This window comes from Calonectris borealis, chromosome Z, assembly GCF_964195595.1.
Source record: "Calonectris borealis chromosome Z, bCalBor7.hap1.2, whole genome shotgun sequence".
Lineage (NCBI taxonomy): Eukaryota > Metazoa > Chordata > Aves > Procellariiformes > Procellariidae > Calonectris > Calonectris borealis.
The window spans coordinates 15,341,706-15,364,974 of record NC_134352.1 but is presented as its reverse complement, the minus strand read 5'-3'; the positions used below and the strand labels follow the sequence as shown (position 1 = coordinate 15,364,974).

Sequence of the window (23,269 nt, the reverse complement as noted above, 5' to 3'; positions counted from 1 at the left end):
ATGAAAATATCTGCCCAAAATGTGTCAGCCAAATCTTACCATGTGCTAAGACTGGATTATATTTGTAGAATATATATCTAGAATATTCTATATAGAGCTTATATATATTCTATGTTGTTACTTGAATGGTAAATTGAATGCCCTATTGCTAAAATGATGTTACAGCAATCGGAATGTATAAAAACACCATTAAGAGAACAAAAAAACATGGCATAATTGACCCTTCCTGGTCATATCCTTTCAAAATCATACTAGATAATGAGTGTTAGGCATAAAAGCAAGCAAGTAAGTTTAGTACTTTTCATGGTTTGCTTTTATAAAAAAGGAGCATCAATTAAAGGAAGTGTTCCTTTTTAAAATTTAGAAGGAAAATGCTATTTAAGCACCCCATTGTGACTGGCCCAGAGGCTCCGTGCATCCTTGGCATAGACTACCTCAGGAGAGGGTATTTTAAGGACCCAAAAGGGTACCGGTGGGCTTTTGGGATGGCTGCCCTGGAGACGGAGGAAATTAAACAGCTGTCCACCTTGCCCGGTCTCTCAGAGGACCCTTCTGTTGTGGGGTTGTTGAGGGTTGAAGAACAACAAGTACCAATCGCTACCACAACAGTGCATCGGCGACAATACCGCACCAACCGGGATTCCCTGATCCCTATCCATGAGCTGATTCGTCGACTGGAGAGCCAAGGAGTGATCAGCAAGACTCGCTCACCCTTCAACAGTCCCATATGGCCAGTGCGAAAGTCCAATGGAGAGTGGAGACTAACAGTAGACTACCGTGGCCTGAACGAAGTCACGCCGCCACTGAGTGCTGCCGTGCCGGACATGCTAGAACTTCAATACGAACTGGAGTCAAAGGCAGCCAAGTGGTACGCCACCATTGACATTGCTACTGCCTTCTTCTCCATCCCTTTGGCGGCAGAGTGCAGGCCACAGTTTGCTTTCACTTGGAGGGGCGTCCAGTACACCTGGAACCGACTGCCCCAGGGGTGGAAACACAGCCCTACCATTTGCCATGGACTGATCCACACCGCACTGGAACAGAGTGAGGCTCCAGAACACCTGCAATACATTGATGACATCATCGTGTGGGGCAACACAGCAGAAGAAGTTTTTGAGAAAGGGGAGAGAATAATTCAAATCCTTCTGAAAGCCAGTTTTGCCATAAAACAAAGTAAGGTCAAGGGACCTGCACAGGAGATCCAGTTTTTAGGAATAAAATGGCAAGACGGACGTCGTCAGATTCCACTGGATGTGATCAACAAAATAACAGCCATGTCCCCACCGACTAGCAAAAGGGAAACACAAGCTTTCTTAGGCGTTGTGGGCTTTTGGAGAATGCATATTCCAGATTACAGCCTGATTGTAAGCCCTCTCTATCAAGTGACCAGGAAGAAGAACGACTTCAGATGGGGCCCTGAGCAACAACAGACCTTTGAACAAATTAAACAGGAGATAGTTCATGCAGTAGCCCTTGGGCCAGTCCGGGCAGGACAAGATGTGAAGAATGTGCTCTACACCGCAGCCGGGGAGAATGGCCCTACCTGGAGCCTCTGGCAGAAAGCACCAGGGGAGACTCGAGGTCGACCCTTAGGGTTCTGGAGTCGGGGATACAGAGGATCCGAGGCCCGCTACACTCCAACTGAGAAGGAGATATTGGCAGCATATGAAGGGGTTCGAGCTGCTTCGGAAGTGGTTGGTACCGAAGCACAGCTCCTCCTGGCACCCCGACTGCCGGTGCTGGGCTGGATGTTCAAGGGGAGGGTCCCCTCTACACATCATGCAACCGATGCTACGTGGAGTAAGTGGGTCGCACTGATCACACAACGGGCCCGAATAGGAAACCCCAGTCGCCCAGGAATCTTGGAGGTGGTCACGAACTGGCCAGAAGGCAAAGATTTTGGAATATCCCCAGAGGAGGAGGTGACACATGCTGAAGAAGCCCCACTGTATAATAAACTGCCAGAAAACGAGAAGCAATATGCCCTGTTCACTGATGGGTCCTGTCGCCTTGTGGGAAAGCATCGGAGATGGAAAGCTGCTGTATGGAGTCCTATACGCCAAGTTGCAGAAACTGCTGAAGGAGAAGGTGAATCGAGCCAGTTTGCAGAGGTAAAAGCCATCCAGCTGGCCTTGGACATTGCTGAACGAGAAAAATGGCCAGTACTCTATCTCTATACTGACTCATGGATGGTGGCAAATGCCCTGTGGGGGTGGTTGCAGCAGTGGAAGCAGAACAACTGGCAGCGCAGAGGTAAACCCATCTGGGCTGCCGCATTGTGGCAAGATATTGCTGCCCGAATAGAGAACCTGGTTGTAAAAGTACGTCACGTAGATGCTCACGTACCCAAGAGTCAGGCCACTGAGGAACATCAAAACAACCAGCAGGTGGACCAGGCTGCTAAGATTGAAGTGGCCCAGGTGGATTTGGACTGGCAACATAAGGGTGAATTATTTATAGCTCGGTGGGCCCATGATGCCTCAGGCCATCAAGGAAGAGATGCAACATATAGATGGGCTCGTGATCGAGGGGTGGACTTAACCATGGACGCTATTGCACAGGTTATCCATGAGTGTGAAACGTGCGCTGCAATCAAACAAGCCAAGCGAGTAAAGCCTCTTTGGTATGGGGGACGATGGTTGAAATACAAATATGGGGAGGCCTGGCAGATTGATTATATCACACTCCCACAAACCCGGCACAGCAAACGCTATGTGCTCACCATGGTGGAAGCAACCACCGGCTGGCTAGAAACATACCCTGTGCCCCATGCCACTGCCCGGAACACCATCCTGGGCCTTGAAAAGCAAGTCCTATGGCAACATGGCACCCCAGAAAGAATTGAGTCAGACAACGGGACTCACTTCCGAAACACTCTCATAGACACCTGGGCCAAAGAGCATGGCATTGAGTGGGTCTATCACATCCCCTACCACGCACCAGCCTCCGGGAAAATCGAACGATACAACGGGCTGCTAAAGACAACACTGAGGGCAATGGGTGGTGGGACATTCAAGCATTGGGACACACATTTAGCAAAAGCCACCTGGTTAGTCAACACTAGGGGGTCTGTTAATCGAGCTGGCCCTGCCCAATCAAGACTTTTACGTACTGTAGATGGAGATAAAGTCCCTGTCGTGCACATAAGAAATATGCTGGGGAAGACAGTCTGGGTTACTCCTGCCTCTGGCAAGGGAAAACCCATCCGTGGGATTGCTTTTGCTCAAGGACCTGGGTACAGTTGGTGGGTGATGCGAAAGGATGGGCAAGTCCGGTGTGTACCTCAAGGGGATTTGATTTTGGGTGAAAATAGCCAATGAACTGAATTTTATGATGTCAATTGTTATATGATATTGTATATCATTATTTCTATGGTTGCTATCAATGGTGTAGCAGTGAAAATCACCCAGATTAATGAAGAATGAACTAACTCCGATGAAACCGAGCAAAGTGCAACGATGATAGAACTGAACGAGTGCAGCAGTACCAAAATGAGAACTGGCTTCAGGATGCAACAGCCCAACACCACACACCATCCTTCTGGCCCTGAAAGACTGTTACGGCAGATGGAGCCCAAAGTTGTGGACTAAAAGAACTCAATGGACATTTATATATATTTATGTATATATATGTATGTATATGTATTATATGTATATATGTATGTATATGTATTATATATGTATATATATAAAAAAGATAGTGGTGATTAATTGAAAGGTATCGAAAAAATGTGAGACCTAAGCATAACGTAAATGGTATGGAATAAGGGGTGGATACTGTCTTAGTTTCGGCAGGGATAGGGTTAAATTTCTTCCTAGTGCTGTGTTTTGGATTTAGTATGAGGAGAATGTTGAGAACACACTGATGTTTTCAGTTGTTGCTAAGTGCCCTCCTAGTCCAAGGACAGCTCCCTGCCTACTGACTGAGCTAGGTACACAAGATGGGAGGGAACATAATCAGGACAGCCAGCCCAGCTGGCCAATGGGGTATTCCATACCATGTGACGTCATGCTCAGTATATGAAGGGTAGGCGTGATCCAGGAAGTACCGATCGCTACTTGGTTATCGGTCAGCGCGGGTGGTGAGCAATTGCATTGTGTATCACTCATTTTGTATATTCTATCATTATTTATTATCATTATTCTCCCTTTTCTGTTCTATTAAACTGTCTTTATCTCAACCCACGAGTTTTTCTCACTCCTACCCTTCCGATTCTCTCCCTGTCCCACTGGGGGGGCAGGGGGAGTGAGTGAGCGGCTGCGTGGTATTTGGCTGCCTGCCAGGTTAAACCACGACACTTGTCTACATAGTGCAACAAGATACCCCTGAAAATGATCCTTTAAAAATATTTATTTTAAAATGCGTGGACATTCATGTAGGTAAGAATATAAATAATTACAGAATCACAAAAAAGCAAGGTTGAAAGAACATTAGAAGGCAGTAATCCCACAGCCATTCCCAAAGTCAAGATCATTTATGTTTGTATTATTCCTGACAGAGCTCCAGAGAACTCCTCTTAATAAATTCCCTATTCTATCCTTTGACATGAAGCCATTGATAAATTTTTCTCTGATATATCTAGACAATTTGTTCCGCAGTTAAAACAAGTAAGTTTTGGCCTAATCTACATATGTCTGGAGACCCATGTTTTCTTGGCTTGCCTCTGAAAATGTCATAAGAGATTGTGTCAAGGCCACAAGTCAGTCCCACAGGGAGTGAGACAGCTGCTTTCTCATGCACAAAAAAGTTAAACACTTAGTTTTTTCCAGACTCTGCTAACAATTCCTTCTACCTTGTTACCTTTCAGGTGAGTATGAATGATTTGTTTGATTAACATTTCTAGACTTTCTAGCAATCAAAGATAAGCAGCCTGACCTATAACTCCCTGGTTCACTTGTTTAACTTGCTTCCCTTCCTCTCCCAGCGTGAATGTCATTAGTCCCATCTGATTAACAGCTAGTTTTTTCAAGTACTTTCTAATTAACTTTTGATTTTTTTTCATTATTATGGCTGTATAGTCCTTTTACCATAGCTATCAGTTTTGCTGGTCACCAATCATGCTGCAGCTCTAACTTTTAGAAAAGGTATGTGGTGAGGGAAAGCATTAACTTTTGTCTTTGATATTCTCTGTTAATAGCTTTCTGTGTGGACCACTTGCCATGTATTCTTCCTATGACAAGGATCATACAGAACAATTTCTTGCTCCTTTTGATGTATTTTGTTATTTCCATTAACACTTAGTTATTTTCTAAGCTCTTCATGTTGCTTTTATTGAGATTATTGTATAAAATCTCCATGCTTTAACATGTAAGCCAAATGTTGAGGGAAAGAGGGAAAGGAGTAAGCTCCACTCTGACAGGAATAACACAGTAATTCTGTTCATGCTCACTGAAGTGTGTGGTATTAGCGATCAAAACTGGGCATAGAGTGATTCTGGTGATAACTGGCACTGAGGTTTTGATGTCTGTATATTATCTCTAACTAATCATCACCCAAACACAGAAAAAAAAATAGCTTAGATCGTATATTTTCTTTGTGGGACATGGTCAACTCAGACTTATTGCATGTTTTGACTAATCATATGGTATCTTTATGATATGGTATGGTATCATATCCATGTGGAGGTACTGCTTTCTGCGTCAGTGTAGGTTGTATAATATACATGGCATATCTGCCATCATACGCCATTTTTTTCCGTATCATTTGTATGTGCTGTGATTCTCTTTTAAAGCTCTGGGGGATTCAACTTAACTGGAAATGCTTTTAGACTCAGAGTGATTTATAGTGTTCTCTGGAAGATGTATAATCTACCTGACATTGTTAAGGTCTGAAGAGAAATGGATAGCAATATATTTCTTGCAAGAAATTTATTATCGTAGCAGTTGTCTTGCACTACCTTTCTAAAGTATGCTTTTTTTATATATCCTGTGAATTTTCTGGGGAAGTCAGGGAACTTTCACTGAATGCCCAGATTTAATAATACTGTTTCAAAATGTTTATCCAGATGCATTGTTTTCCTCTTGAATGCTGAGAAAACAAAACAAAATTGTTGACTGTGTGACAGAATTAGGTATTCTTAAATCTGACTTGAGAAATACCTGGACTGTTGATGCAGAACCAATTTGATATTGAGGTGTATTTGCTAATGGTGCAATAGCAAACCATGGGGACTGTGAGTGAGTCTTGTGCTCAGCCTTATGTTGTAGGGGTGTGGGTTTTGCTCAAAGGACAGCCTTAATGATGCACGGTCAGAGAGAGCTTGAGGAGGGAAAAGAAATGATGTATCATGAACCTCAGATAAGGATTGGAGAGGAATAAGGAGTAGATAAATGACAGCGCTAGGCCATCTGTATTGGATGAAGACTTTTAGCATCAAAGTATTGCCAAAGGTAATGCCCCAATTTATTATGACAAAGAAAAAGAGTTCAAGGGGTTAAAACAACCTCTAGCTAAATATTCAGGGTATTTTGGGAAGGGCCTTGAGACTTTTTTTTAAACCACAGTAAATATGCAATAGTATGTCAAATAATAATCTTGATTTTTTTTGTCTTTTTTTTTTTTTAAATAATACAGAAACAGCATTTTCCCATGAGAGGATCAGCTGTACCAATTTAAGTAGCGAGGTGAGTATCACTTACTACTTGTAAAGCTCTTCTGTAACTTTTATACATGTAAAACATGTAAAACATGTAAAAACATGTAAAAACATGTTATCATCCAACAACTGAAAAGCAAAAAAAAAGCTGTTACTCTCTCACAGAAAAGCTGTACATTTCCTATGATTGTCATCACAATTTCTAAAGCATATCATTTTGCCACATTGAGATTAGTTGAGTTTTCCTGTGTAAAGCCAAGAACTGAACCTTCAGTGAAGATACGTGCTTTGCCACTCTGGATCCTGCTGAGCAGATGACAGACACGAAAATAAATCAGCTACATATATTCAGCTGGAAGGAATAGTTTCAAGGGGAAGAAATCCTGCTGAGGTCTGAGTTGAATTCTTTATGGAAGTAATGAACCTAGATAGGTTTATGAAGGTCAAAACTAGTGTTTTGCAAAACTATTGAGTTCTGATTTGTGAAATGTTCAGTGCAAAACCACAGATTTATAATAATTTAGGGATATTGATTTTTTTTTCCTGAACCATCCTAGCCTTGGGCAGGTTTCCACCATGAAGGAACAGAATGCAGTTTTTATTGGATCTATTGATGGAAAAAGTTTGCATGCATTTTTACTGAGCTGAGGAGCCTGGTACAGCATGTGATGTTTAAAGGGGTGATTTTATGTAATAAGCACTGTAGATGAAGTTTTAATTCATAATTTCTTATAAGGAAGGAAATAAGTCAATGAGATTTTGAAGTTCTAAGACAGTTCAACGTTAAGCTGGTGTTACAAATTGTGAGATAACTCCAAATTTGAGAAAGAAATACTGCCCTTAGGTTGTGTGGTTTTTTTCCTTTTTTTTTTCCCTGTTCTATTTTCTTTCACAACTAATAATTCAGTTTTCTGTGCTGTTCCAAACTATGATGACGGAAGCTGAATAAGGGGTGTAAGATCTCTGGGCTGTCACAGTTACAGAACCTAAGGGGATGAAAGCTGTTAGAGTCCCATATCATACATCTGCTCAGCACGTCTGCATCTTTTAGTCTCATAGTGAGAAACACCAACATAATACAGCATGGTGAAAGTGGAGGAAGAAAGAAAAATCAACCTGAGAAGCCTTCAAACTGCCAGGATGTTATTAGCAAAAAAATTAAAAGCAGTAACTCATTCAGGGAGACCAATCCTTGTGTTGCAAATATTGATAAGCTTAGGTCTGTCTTCCCATACAATGATGTTGTGAGTCCAGCATATAACCATCCATGTGGATGATTTCCAGTGCTGTTGTACAAATAATTTTACTGTAATAAGTAACAACCATGAGTAGTTATCAAAGTTTTCATCTCATTCTCTAAACCTGGAAAGAGTTGCTAATCTTAGACATCAGTAAATTAGGCTATTTTTGTCATTCTCAGATATCTTGCAGTTGTGAACTGTATGCCACTCTTTAAAATGGCAAACTTTTTTTTTTTTTTTTTTTAAATTCATCAGCTAAGTTAGTCGTTTAAGCCAAGGAGTGAGCAGGAGAAAAACTTTTTAATCTTTCTAACTAAGTGTATTAGAAATTCTAGAAACTACACTGAAAGTCACCCGTCCATAGTCTGAACTAATTTTTTGGATACTCCCTGGGAATACTGCAGACTCCACTTTGTGTGCAGAAGAGGTATTTATGAAGTAAAGTATTTCTGAAGTAGCTTAAAACCCAAATTTTTCTTCAATGAAGAATCGTCTGCTCCTTTTCTGAAATTAATTCTCATATTCATTTTCCAACAACCTCTTAGTGGTGGATCTCACATTTTTCAGAATGTGTATCTTCCTTCTCAGTTGACTAAAAAGTTTCTCACCTAGGGAACTGATATTCTTAGCCAATCAGGGACTAATAATTAGGCAGATGACTTGGACATCATGACTGCTATATTCTGTTTCAGACACTAATTCACAGTCTGACTGTTAGCAGTCACTTAATTGCATGTCATATTCTCCTAGTGAAACAGCAATCATATTTGCTCATTTTTAGGAGTCATGCTGAGATCAGTGAAACCTTTTTATTCTCAAGTTAAATGCAAGGTGTTTGATTCCTTCTCTTTTTTTTTTTTTTTTTGGTAAAAAAACCCCAAACAAACAAAAAACAAAGCTCTAGCCCAGTAAACGGAATCTATGGTGAGTGATGCCATCATAAAACCTTAGACTATCACTAAGCATTGTTGTTATTGCTCAATACTAAAAGCAACAGAAGATACTAAATCATATTTTGAAATGGGAGAGGTCAAGATGGAACAATAATAGATACCAAAAAACCATTTTGAGTCGAGGAAGATTTTTATTAAGGGAAATCAAAGTGTACTACATAATCTTGCTAAGAAACTATTGTAAATTTTGGAGCAAAAGATCTGGTTTCATCCTTTTCAGACAGGAACATTCATCTTGATTATATGATACTACACGACTAAAGATACTCCTCTAAAGAAGGCAGTATATTTGCTGTTAAAGGAAGGACTTTTTTAATACAGCATAATATTTTAAATATATGTTTAATATAGCTTTAATAAACTCATTCAGTACAGACCAGTGTTTTAGAGGGTTTTACTTATGTTTTGGTACACATTTCAAGAAGGACACAGGCTTTGCAGTCTTCACTGTTTTGCTCAAAAGATTTATATGAGTAGCAACTGCATATCCATAACTGAAAATCTCAGCTCTGTGCATGTGTTCAATAGTTTACTATTCTCACACAGTACAAAGGGATGGGAAAATGGCTATCTTATCCCTGCTGAAGCTTTTCATAGCACGTTGGCATTTCTGCCCAGACCCTGATCTACATTCTGTTGAGGACAGCCTGTGTATGTTGTGCTATCGATGTTTTGCTTGCAAAATAATATTCTGGGACACAGCTGCCTGGGATTCCTCTAGGCACTATCAGCCGGAATAGGGAGACAAATAGGAGATAACTGGCTGGCTGTAAGGTATGGCATGTGCTCGGGGCCAGTGCCCTGCTCCTGCCAGGGTGCCGTAGAGGCTGGGGGCTCCTGGGGGGCTGGGAGCATCGGGGAAGCACCTAGGGAGCGGGGCAGTCACCCTGCCACCAAGGGCACCAGGCACCTCCCTGGGGACAGGGTCAGTAAGGCCCACTGGTGCTCTCAAATCTCTGAGAGTTGCCACTTGTATCTGATTTTGGTCTTCTCTTTTCAAATGGACCTTGTTTAGTGAGTAAATAAATCACCATTAACAGGAGGAAGCACAATTGAAGATGTCAGTGACCTGAGATATTCTGTTACTGAGTGATCTGTGGTTGCAATTTCTGACACTGATATCTGTCCAGCTGCTGAGAGCGGGAAACGTCTGCATAAACACACCTGAAGGCTGAGGGGCAAACTGTATTGTGGTTATGCATATTAGCATGCATTGTGAAACTCTGCTTTGTAGCTCAATTTGGTTGGTTAGTTTTACTGAAATTTTGGAGGGTTGTTCTTAATTTTCTAGGGGGAAAAAAAAAAGTCCTTTGGCTCTTTTCTAAGAGAGGGTTTTGTTTGTTTAAAGTTTTTTCTTTTTAATTAATTCTTACCTTATTCCTGAGGTGTAAACTCTTTGGTACCATCCTCCATACATTCATCATACAGTTATGCAGTGTGATATTAAAAGGTTCCTGTAGGGCAGACTATTGCAAGAGGGTAGCTGCAATATTTTCAACTGTGGAAGATGTTCTGTGCTTGCCTGCCCACACAGAGTACTCATTTCATTTCAGTGGCACATCTCTGAGGTGGTTTGTTTGATTTATTTTGGTTTCTTTTAGGCTTGAGCTTGTGCTCTTTTTGAGACACTGCTCTCAAAATCTGAGAAGCTGTGACAGATCTGATGCATTGCTACTAGCAGCATGGAAATCCTCAAGGGTTAAAATTTCATGGTCATGGTTCTCAAAGAGCTGTCTAGAAGAAATCCAAGAGCTTTCTTTCAAAGTCAGGTTTTCAAGTTACATTGGAGAGTCAGTTGGCTGGTCGGTTTTCTTCATCTGCCCCATGAAAAGTAAGTGCACGTTAGTGGTTATCTAAGGTTTGTAAATAGAACCAATTATCTTGTAAATCCACATCTCAGTTTTCTCTGCAAAATAAAACTCGGTTGTACTTGTGGGTGTTTTGAACAAATTTCTTACTGGAATACTTCTCAAAAGTACTAAGTTAAATATTTTCCATCAAATGAAAAACAATTAAAGAGATATATAAATAGTCTATAAAGAATCATTGAGAGGCTTGGTACATTGAATTACTGTCTTGTTTAAATACTTCTTGATGCAGACAACTATAAAAGACATTCCTCTTTCTGTAAGCACCTGCTCCTGGTAGAAACAAGAGTTATATTGATTTACTGCAATTTATTTTCTCCCTGGATTCTAGTCTTGACACTGCGAGAAGATTAATTGGAATTAATGGCATTTGCACAGCTAATTAAAGTCACTCTTCCTCCAGTCAAATCAATTCCTTTAATCAGAGAAGTAACAAAGTCTTGCTCAATTCCTGCAGTCTGCATGTAAATGTTCTTTGCTTGAACAAGCATCTCTGCAGTCATTAGTGGTTGAATACAGACACTACTAATGATACCTGGTAATTTCTTTAGCACTTGAAAAGCACAAATAATATACATATTCATTCTTACAGATAACGCAACAAAATAAGAATTTTTTAAATTTGAAGTTAATTAAAGACAAGGTTTGTTCTTACTCTTGACCCATTCTTCAAGAAGGACTCTGGAGATAAGCATGGTAGTATCAGAGTGTGCTCTCAGTTTTTCATGCACTGCCCTAACACAAATAAATGGTACGGCTCAAGGAAAATAATTCCTCTGTATAAGCTAATGATGCAGTCTCTCTTTCTAAGCATCATGCAAAATAGCATGTTAACAAATTAATATGTAAAAAGGTCTTTCACAGAAAACACAAACAAGATGGAAAGCAGAACAAAATCAACATGCTGTTAATCAGTGTGTTTCTGTTTAAAATGTAGGAGGCATAACTTCTACTAAGGGAGAAGGCTTTAGAGGAGGAGTATTCTTAAACCAATCAATACTGCTAACTTAATGCTTGAGCTGGAGTAGACTCTCTGTCGGCAAACATTCAGAGCGTCGCTGACTGTAATGGCCTTCTGAGCTGGTATTGCAGCCTGACTGTTCCATGAGTAAGGTCCAACAGGGTTTTTGTTCCATATGACAGTGAATTTGTTTCCTACTTTGATTTTTGCTGGTAGGTGATATGTGACAATGCCATGAAGCCAAGGACATATTGAAGAGGTTGCTTGGCTATGGATTTATTACAATAAATCCTGTTTACTGAATGTTTAATGTGAAGCATCTTTTAATGTATATGAAATATTAATTCATGTTATTGAATTGGCAATCGAGTCAGATCATCATTTATCATATGACTGTGATTACAAGTTCCGTTTCGTAGATATAAATCTAATTTTCAGACTCAGAATATATTTGCCATCTTTACTTTTATGCTAGACCTACTCTGAAAAAAGGCAATGAATAACCTAATAAAAAATTCCAAATCAATATCTCTGGGCAAAAGGTGTGCCTGGTATTATTCATGCAGTGTCTTGTGAATGTTGGAGTAAAAGTTTTCTTTACCTGAAAATTCACAACAAGAGAACAATTATATGATTACCTGCACTGGTAATTGCATTATGAATTATCATCTTGGAAGATGTTAACGCTTGGCATTCAGGCAGGATGACAAACTGCAATTTGTGTTTTGCATCCATCATATGATGGATCAGCCAGCAAGTTACAAGTAGAAAATGATGGAGAATCAGGAGAAGGAGGGGAAGAGAAAAAGCAATTCTAAAGTACATAGAAATCTTTTATTACAATTAAGTGAATAGTAAATAAATTCATTAAATTCATTGCTTCTTAGCTACAAAAAGCAGATTGTTAAATTCATTAAATATGTTTCTTCTCTTCAAATAAGTCTTCCAGATTCACTTAAAACCAATTTTTAGGAATAAGTTGTGGTATTCCCATTTCTTGGATGTTAAACCAATGGAGTAGAACGTACGCTTCCAGTCCTGTACAGACATGTAAAAGAAAGACTATGTCTTATAGTGAGAGTATAGAGGAGTACATATCATCTGCAGAAAGCCAGCCACAAGACCTGTTCAACAGTTACCTGTATTTTAAGGTAATAATTTCTACTTCAGAGTACATTTGTCTCTGCATTGAGACTGTTGTGCATGAATGGAGTCTTTATATCATGTTGCAAGGACTGTAACATGAATTGCTTATCAGTTTTAGATGTGAAAATTTTAACAATGGACAGTGGATGCAAAAAGGTCATATTTTAGCATCTCTACAAAATTATGTTGATTCTTAAGCTTTCTTTTAAGGCATAGGGCGTTAGTCTATGGGCTGATACAGGCAAGGTAAATAAGCCACAATGGTGAAAAATCCTAAAATAATCCCAGAGAAAGTAGTATGATCCCTACTACAAAGTGGTTTCTAGAGCTAATCTTCAATCTTTGAAAGTTCTGCAGACGTACTGTTCTTCCTGGATGGTGATGGGAATTTAGACATTCAAAGAAAAGTTTTAGGAAAGGCTAAACCCAAAGTCTGCATGTCTGGGAAAAGTCGGACTTGTAACTGTCATCTGATACTAAATTAACTAATTCAGATGCAATAGTAGGCTTGAAAAGCCTGTGATCTGTTTCCGAACAAGGATATAGCAGGGAAGGACTCTTAAAGCTGTACTTCTAATACTTACCTATACAATGTCTGAGTCAGTTCACCCTCAAGTAGGATTGCAAATACATTTTGTTGTGCCGTTCTTTCCCAAAACTGTAAGTTGGCACTATGTAGTGTAGTCCATTTAGTCTGTTCAGGGACTCACCGTATTATAAGGGATCAAAAAATGTTATACATTTTTTTCTTATTTAGACAGTTTGATGCTGAAGTGTTTCCAAAGTTATAATTTAAAAGTCCAGTTCTGAGCCATGTGAAAGACAGACTTCCATTACAGAGATAGTTTGGCAAGCTAATATGCTTTGGAATGGATGACTTATTGAAAGCTTCATGACAACAATTTGGTAGTTGTGCGCCAAGAAGGTATTTCTCATTCTTCACTTCACAGCTGAAAACCTTCTGAACTGATACAGCTGAAATAGCAAATATCTTTCAGATGCCATCGTCTTAACTCAGAAAATCCCCAAAGCTTTTTATTCAGTCTTTTGAGAATGTCACCTTTGAGTTATCTGAATTTGTAGTAAGAAGAGAAGTTTCTCAACCAAAACGCTATTTCAGCTATATTTTGTCATGGTTTAACCCCAGCCGGCAACTAAGCACCACACAGCCCCTCGCTCAATCACCCCAGGGGATGGGGGGAGAGAATTGGAAGGGTAAAAGTGAGAAAACATGTGAGATAAAAACAGTTTAATAATTGAAATAAAATAAAATAAAATAATTATTAATAACTACAACAACAACAACAACAACAACAACAACAACAACAATAATAATAATAATAATAATAATAATAATAATAATAATAATAATAATAATAATTATAATGAAAAGGAAAATAATAAAGAGAGAGAAATAAAACCCAAGACAGGTAAGTGATGCAAATGAAGACCATTGCTCACCACCAACTGACCAATGCCCAGCCAGTCCCTGAGCAGCAGGACCCTGCCAACCTCCCCCCTCATTTTATTCCTGAGCATGACGTCATATGGTATGGAATATCCCTTTGGTCAGTTGGGGTCAGCTGTCCCAGCTGTGTCCCCTCCCAACTTCTTGTGCACCCCCAGCCTGCTCGCTGGTGGGGTGGGGTGAGGAGCAGAAAAGGCCTTGACTCTGTGTAAGCACTGCTCAGCAGTAACAAAAACATCCCTGTGTTACCAACACTGTTTTCAGCACAAATCCAAAACATAGCCCAGTACTAGCTACTGTGAAGAAAATTAACTCTATCCCAGCCAAAATCAGCACACATTATTAGTGGCAAATTTTGCCTTTGTTTAGATTAGTAGGAAGATCAGTATACTTATGTAGCTGAATATCCTATTGATAGCATTTAAGAGGATTTCAAATTAGCAACAGATTCAAGTCTTCAAACATCTTGATAAGCAAATGTAGAGCTTGATGTATTAGTCTTGCTTTTGTAGCACTTTTTGAGGAGCCATCTTTTTTGCTATTCAAAGGCAAAAGTTTAGAAATCTTTTCCTTTGATTTGAATACAATCAGGACTCGGCAAATACTGTAAAGTTTATTGAGAATTAAACTTTTTGACTCTACTTAGTCATCTAGGGCCAAATTCTCAATTGCTGTGAGTCTGCTGGAGCCAATGCCAATTTCAGCAGTTTATAGAAGAACATCTGCACACCTAATTTTTTATTTGTTATATAGACCAAATATTATTTCACTGGAGTCAAGTAAGTTCCCCGCTTCCGAACCCATTTTACCACTCCCATATGTTGTAGAGGGCTTTTTAATGCTGATTAAAAAAACCCCAAACTTCTAAATAGCTTTTCTCTCCTCTTAATTGCGTAGCAATTTTCTACACAAATACCTTCAAATTAAAATGAATATAATATAGTATGTATTTTTTGTTTTTGAATAATTAAACTGTAATATAATTTTGACACATCATATAGTGAAAATAACCCAGTATTGAGAAGTTAAACTTACCATGGGTTTCAGAGCTGATACTGACTAGCTTTGTCACACGTTTTTTGTTTTACGAATGAATCCAAGTACCTTTGTAGATAAATGCATTGAAGTGCAGCTGGTCCCCCATGCATTCTTTACTTTAAAGCATTTCCTCTGCCTCTTGAAGAGCTCGGCTGCGGCATATTGTGTAGGACGTTTCTGTCAACACTCTGTGTTGAGCACGTGGTTCCCCAGAAGCTTGCTCTCTCTCACCCTGGAAAAGTTAGCAACTTGAATTGCCATGAAGTTGCTTGCTGAAGCTGCGTGGTGGAAGAAGTAAGCCAGGCCTAGCTAGCAAGCACATTGCTATCCGAGATGACTATCTGAGAGAAACTTGGCTGGAGAACTTGGCTGGAGGGTACAGCCAAGGTCCAGGTCCAGGACTGGTGACCCTAAAACTCAGGAGGTAACTGTAACTGGGTGAGCGGAAATGAGAGTGAGATGGAATCTGAGCATAATTTTGTAGACACAGAGCTCATGCCTAGCATTAAGTAGAAAAAAAAAAGCCTCACAAAAACTAAAGGCTAAATTGTAAGTACAGGAAAAGGGAAGTTTCAGTCAGGGAAAATGAGCATCAAAATGGTGCAAAAATATGTTCAAAATGCAGTGGCATACACAGACAATCAGTACAGGAGAGGTCACTCAGGAGCACTGTCTGAGTTGTTGATAATGGTAAAGTTGCTTTATTTCTCGTTGCGCAAAAGATCATGATTTTGAATCCCTAATGTTATCCACAGAAATGCCTTGTTCTTAAGTGTAAATTAGGAATGTTAGTGAGTGCAAATGCCAGTGAGTCAGTCAGAAGAAACAACCTTCTTCTTCATCTTGTTTTGAAGAGTTTTGCAGACAGGAAAATATTAAGCTCAACTGAACTGTGGTGAAACTCAGATGTGGAACGAATCCCAAAAGAAAAGATTTGCTTCAAACCTGACTGGTCTGGGAAACTTATCTTGAAAGCTATGACTGTCGTTAAAGTCAACAGTACTTCAGTAGCTTTACTCTTGTGATGGTAAACACAGTCTTGACATTTGCACGGTCTGTGTATGATACAGCAGAAGTCAGCTGCTTTGTCGCAGAACCTGAGCAGAAAGCAGCAGCTACTGCTGCTTTCATTCACTCCCCGTACTGCCAGCTGTTTGATGCGGACATTAAAGAAGAGAAGCAATTGAGGACAAAAAAGTACTGAGATTGGGAGGCTCCTGTGTGAAATATGCAAAGAAAGTACATTGTAGCCTGTGCTTCTGCATGTGTGTGGAGTACTTCAAATATCAGACTTGGAGTGTGCCAGTCAGGGGAGGAATTGGCAGTGCCTGGAGAGATGTCTAGAAATCACAGGATGTGGTGGTCGCTGATGAATACCTGCACCCTGGAAAATAAACACAGATAATAAATCAAAAGCTACGAGGACCCTTTTTTCCTTTACCTAACCTGAATTTTACATATCAACAGAAACTTACAAAAAGTGGATGATGAGCAGGAGATAGATAGTTATTTCACAATTCTCTAAACCATGAGGGCTTTAATGAGCTGGTTGAGGTGATCAGCAGAGTTGGAAGCAGGCTGCTTGCAACAGAAGACGGAGTCAGATACCTGTCTAGCCAGTTTTTGGACAAGAAACTGAAAATTCATGTACATTCGAATAATTGTAAAAGCAAGAAAGTGAGTGACAGGAAAATACTTTTTAAAGTGAAAATTTTATTTTGTTAGAGGTTTAAAAGCCCTACTGTTCTCTCTGGGACATGGTCATTCTTTCTGTAGGGAAAGATCCAAATGTGGCTGAAGTTTATAGGAATACTACTGACTCCAAAAGTCACCTAGTAATAATCAGTTTATGGAGACACCATGGACAATGGAAGGTTGACTCCTGCTGTCAGTGCTGCCAAAGCAAAAATGATAGAAAGAGAAAATAAGTTTTTCCAGAGAAGCAGGAAATCAGAATACTCCATGATTGAACATATCGTGAAAGCACAGTGATTGCTCTTATTTGTGAAATCTGGGACAGATTGCTACTGACTTCAGGAAGGCTATCAATTCTTCCCTCCTTCTCCATTTACTTTATTTGCTCCTAAACCTTGATGCAAAGTGAACTCAATATTATTTTTTCCAGTTTCTTCAGTTAAGTTTAGATTCAGTGCTCATTTTTATGATTTTCCAGCATTATCTCATTTTATAAATGCCATCTTCTTTTCCTTTTTTCCCCCTCTTGTTTTTAAGAAGAAGAGACAGAGTACAACTCTCTGCTATTCAGACCCAAATACCATTAGAATCACAATGATTTTAGGTCAAATATATGAAGGAAATAGGGGTAAGAACCAGAAGTATGTGGGATTTTTTTCAGTAGACAACTAAAAGACTTTCACATTTAGTTGGTGTTTGTGACATTCACTTTCCTCTTTACTAAGGATCGTTAAAGAGCGCCCTTGTTATTTACCCGTAACGTCAGAGATTACATCAGGTGTAACATTTTAACAAGAGACTTATATCCAAGCAACAGTAATTTCCAGATGTTATTCTAAGAAATTAGTCAGGAGCTTTATTTAACTTTTACATATATACCGGAAAGATGAAAGCTAGTATGTATTAGTATCAGAGATATTCTGGTTTAGCAGATAGACATTTTAATTCAGTAAAATTTTACCTTTAGTCTTTTTTCCTCACACAAAAAAAAAAGGAAAATAATTTTATTCATTATATATGTGTCCTGGTTTAGGCTGGGATAGAGTTAAATTTCTTCCTAGTGCTGTGTTTCGGATTTAGTATGAGAAGAATGTTGATAACACACTGATGTTTTCAGTTGTTGCTAAGTACCCTGCTAGTCAAGGATATTCAGCTTACATGCTCTACCAAGTGCTGGGAGGGAGCATAGCTGGGACAGCTGACCCAGCTGGCCAACGGGGTATTCCATACCATGAGACGTCATGCTCAGTATATGAATGGTAGGCATGTTCCACGAATAGCCATCGCTACTTGGCTATTGGTCAGCGGGTGGTGAGCAATTACATTGTGCATCACTCACTTTGTGTATTCCATCATCATCATCATCATCATCATCATCGTCGTCGTCGTCATCATCATCATCATTATTATTATTATTATTATTATTATTATTATTATTATTATTATTATTATTATTTCTTTTTCTGTTCTATTAAACTGTCTTTATCTCAATCCATGAATTTTTGTTTTTGTGTTTTTTTTTTTCCTCCCAATTCTCCACGCCATCCCACTGCAGACAGGAGAGGGGGGAGGAGTGAGTGAGCGTCTGCGTGGTGTTTGGCTGCCTGCCGGGTTAAATCAATATGAAATAAAATATTTTAATTACTTCAGGTTGCGTGAAGCCTGGAACTAGCGAGTTTAAAATTTTAAGAGCAGGGTAGAAAATTGTATTATGCTCTTGAAGATGTTTACACTGTATTAAACTCAGAAACTACAGTTAGTCATACAACATTAGATTTTTTTATACCGTTTAGATTTATCTTCACAAAGTGACAAAATCTAATTAGCTTGCACGGAGTAAGCCACTAAAAAGGGATTATCAAAACACTTGTAAGAATGACCTCTGAAAAAGCAGATGGTTCAGAAGATGAAATTGTGCAGACAACCAGTGTAGTTCAGAGTCTACTGGGTTAATGTTGAGAACAGGGCTCATGTAGGTGGTGAATCTTCTGGACATGCTTGGTACAGAGGCAAATTTCATTTCAGACTGCAGAGAACTACAATTTGATACACCAACATTGACCAAACTTCTGTTTGGAGAGGCAAGTTTTAAAGCTTTCTGGTACTCATCCAGCACACTCACTGAGGGACAGATTCACAGCATGTGTCTATTACCTCATGGCAGAGCCAAAATCACAGCATCATGGACACAGCATGCAGACTGACAGAGACTTCTGGAGATCTCCACTCCAACCTCCTGCCCAGAGCAGGCTCAGCTGCGGAGTCAGATTAGGTTGCTCAGGGCATTATCCCATGGGGGCTGGAAACCCTCCAAGGAAGGGACAGCACCACCTCCCTGGGCCTGTCCCCACTGCCCAGCCATCCTTGTAGGGAAAAGCTTTCCCTTATCTCCAGCATCTCTGGCCATGCTCAGTTTACTGCCCACAAGGGCCCAGGACCTTCTGCCCAGAGCTGCCCCTAGCCCCACCGGCATTGCTGCCGGGGCTCTGCCTCCCCGGGATGGGTCTGCACAGTGCTCTGGCCTGAATAGCATGGAGGCCCTGTCAGCAGGGTCCCTGCCACTGGTCCTACCACTCTGCACAGTGGCTCTGCCATCATGAGCATCGACTGGTGCCCCCTAGTTTGGGATCACCTGTAGACATGAGAGGCATGCACCTTCTCACCTACCCAGGTTGTTGATGAGAGGCTGCTGTGGGAGCCCACTTGTTCCCAGCCACCAGGCAATGCATGACCCATCAACCATCCCTCTTTGAGTCAAATTATCCCACCTTTTCTTTTTTTTTTAATCCATCTGGTTGGGCACCCCTCCAGACCATAACATCCCAACTTAGAAGAATACTGTGGGAGACGGTGACAAAAACCGTGCTAATGTCAAGGTAAAGGACATCTACAGTTCTCCACTTATCCAGAAATACAACTATGTTATCACAGAAGGCAACCATCTGTGACTGACATGGTTCACGCATGGTCAATCCATGCTGGCTATTCCCTGCCATCTTCTTCACCCTCTCGCCCCCTGAGTTGTGCCCCAACAGGACTTGTTCCATGATTTCCCCATGCACTGAGCTAAGTCTGACCAGTCTGTAGTTCCTCAGACCCTTCCTTTTTGTCTTTTTTGAAGGTGGGTACAATATTTGTCTTTCTCCAGTCTTCAGGGACCTTCCCTGATCACCACAACCTTTCAAAGGTACTAGAGAGCAACCTTACAAGACACCATCCTGCTCCTTCAGCACCCTTGGGTGCAGCCTGTTGGGTCTGTACACTTTGTATTGAACTGGTCCTGACAACACCGTGCTGTTTTATGCGGAGAGATGATCTATATGATGACGCTTCTCAGTAGGGCAGATAAACTTACGCACACTACCTCAACAGTGCAGTTCCAGAGCTATATCTGTCACAGGTAGTTTGGATATTGCTGTTCTGTGCTACATGGATGGTGTGAATGCACTTTCCTGGCTTCTCTGTCACTATACAACGTGCTGCCAGCCTGTGGAAGAAGTCCTCTATGAGTTTCAGCAGTGCTGTCGTGCCTTTGATAGGGCCAAATTGTGGGGCATGAACTTCTGCAGAACTGCGATAGGACTGTCAGCTTCACAGCTCAGATGATTGTGCTGTTCTTCATTATCCTAATGGCTTTCAGGGTGTCTTGGATTTCAAATAATTGATAATGACATCACTTTAATTTCTAGTTTAATGTTATTTGCCATTGGTGCTCAGAACTGTGTAAAACGAATAACTTGATCACATCAAATTTTCTTATTCCTTTCTCATTGGAAATAAAGGATGTTTAATATACGACTACTTTCTGTCCCTACACATATATTTTTCAATCAGGATTTCTTTCAATCTTTCCTCTTTCCAATGCTTATAATAAGTTAAAAATAGGGTTAAGATGCATACACATTCCCTTTAGTCTTTGAGAACTGGTCCAATTATTAAACTAAATGTGTTTATGCTGTATTCGCATTTACTTTCTGGGGATTTTATGCCACACATTGTCAAAAAAATCCAGCCTAAACCAAATTAGGAAATCAATGTAATTTCACAACTAATAATTATGGCTTAATTTGCTAATTAAAACACATCCAGTGAAGAAAAAGAGCTGTATCATGTGGCCAGCTAAAACCATTCAAATGTTACCATTTACTATTCTGATCAAATAGGCCACAAATGAGTGATAAACAAAGAATTTTCTCTGAAATTATTTAATAAATAGTTTTGAATTACTGATATATTCAGAGATAACTGCAGTAAGAAAATGGAGACCAACCTGACGACATAAATTATCCCTTACAATTTATTTACTCACCTCTAATTAAAAACAATAAAACCTGCTTCATGAATATTTAATCTCAACAAAAACTGTACCAGTTCAATTATAGTTGTTTGGAAAGGTTTATGTCAAGAAACCATATGATCTAGTAGTTCTGATTTTTTCCTTAAAAAGCATGAATATTTTAGAACAAATTAGGCTATTCTTGCCATCTAGTCCTGACAATGAATTGGGCTATGCAGTAATTTCTTTAATAGCAGTATTGCAAGAGGATATGAAAAAAATAAGTATAGATGTTTTTATTCCTAATATGAGAGGGAGCAGAGCACAAATTTTATAAAGGAAGTCCAGGAACTCTGGTCTGAAGATATTTTTATAAGTGAGTTTTAGATGATGGCAAACTATAATCAAAACTTACATATCATTACAGCTAATAAATTGCTAAACTAAGGAATTATTGTGCACAATCTTGGGTATTCTCAAGGAAGACAAACAGCTTAATGTGGGGCTTTGCTGCCTCTCACACATTTCTAACATTTTGCAATGCTTCCTGTATTGCTGACCAAACATAAGGCAGTCTTTTCCATGAAACCTAATGTTTCTATGCCCTTTCCTGTTCCAGAATTTGAAAAAATGCTTGTAAGGCAACCGTCTGGTCTGTTGTTTATAGATGAACTTATTGCACATTGTAATAAGGCTTAATTTAGCATTATAACTTGCTGGACTAAATGGTACTCTCTTGATTTGACCATGTTTTTCAGCAATTAAATGAAATACTGGGCAGAATAAGGATGCTTATAAACAAGATCAGGCAAAAAATTGGTAAACTTTACAAAGTACTAATTGAAAGGTTATCTTTCATATACAGGTGGTTTCATTTGTCTTTCTTTCCTTATGAGATGGACCAAAGGAAAAGGACTGCAGGGTCATTGCATTATGTATTTGCTACAATTACTGTCTCTTGTAGACAAGAAGACATCAAAACAGTAAGTTCTTGAATCTCGTGGTGCTGAATAGATTCCATTGCTACTTACATTCAAATTGAATTAAAATAACTATATTGAGAGCATAAACTGTGTTTTTTTTGCAGCCACCAAAACCTTGGCATTAATATAAAAGGTATTGTGCATGTTCTGGGTGATGAATGGATTAAGAGCAGCCCTGCAGAAATGGACTTTGGGGATACAAGCTGACAATGTGAGCTCGCAGCCTAGAAGGCCAACCTTATTCTGGGCTGCATCCAAAGAAGCGTGGCCAGCAGGTTGCAGGAAGTGATTCTGTCCCTCTTCTCTGCTCTGGTGAGACCCCACCTGGAGTCCTGCGTCCAGCTCTGGAGCCCTCAGCACAGGAAAGACATGGACCTGTTGGAGCGCGTCCAGAGGAGGGCCACAAAAATGATCAGAGAGCTGGAACACCTCTCCTATGAGGAAAGGCTGAGAGAGTTGGGGTTGTTCAGCCTGGAGAAGAGAAGGCTTCGGGGAGACCTTATTGTGGCCTTTCAGTACTGAAAGAGGGCTTATAAGAAAGATGGGGACAAACTTTTTAGCGGGGCCTGTTGCGACAGGACAAAGGGTAATGGTTTTAAACTAAAAGAGGGTAGATTCAGACTAGCTATAAGGAAGAAATTTTTTACAGTGAGGGTGGTGAAACACTGGCACAGGTTGCCCAGAGAGGTGGTAGATGCCCCATCCCTGGAAACATTCAAGGTCAGGTTGGACGGGGTTCTCAGCAAGATGTCCCTGCCCATGGCAGGGGGGTTGGACTAGATGATCTTTAAAGGTCCCTTCCAACCCAAATTATTCTATGATTCTATGATTCTATGGTACTGGTGGGTGAAAAATTAGACATGAGCTGGCAATGTGTGCTTGCAGCCCAGAAAGCTGCTCATATCCTGGGCTGCATAAAAAGACACATGGCCAGCAGGGCAAGGGAGGTGATTCTGCCCCTCCACTCCGCTCTGGTGAGACCCCACCTGGAGTACTGCATCCAGCTCTGGGGTCCCCAGTGCAAGAAAGACATGGACCTGTTAGA

At 40.1% G+C, this 23,269-nt stretch overlaps 1 long non-coding RNA gene across 1 annotated transcript in view; it reads right to left on the bottom strand.

The window, feature by feature from the left end:
* LOC142076029 (uncharacterized) overlaps positions 1 to 23,269 on the bottom strand; it is a 443,096-nt gene that overhangs the window by 36,960 nt on the left and 382,867 nt on the right. The window lies entirely within an intron of this gene.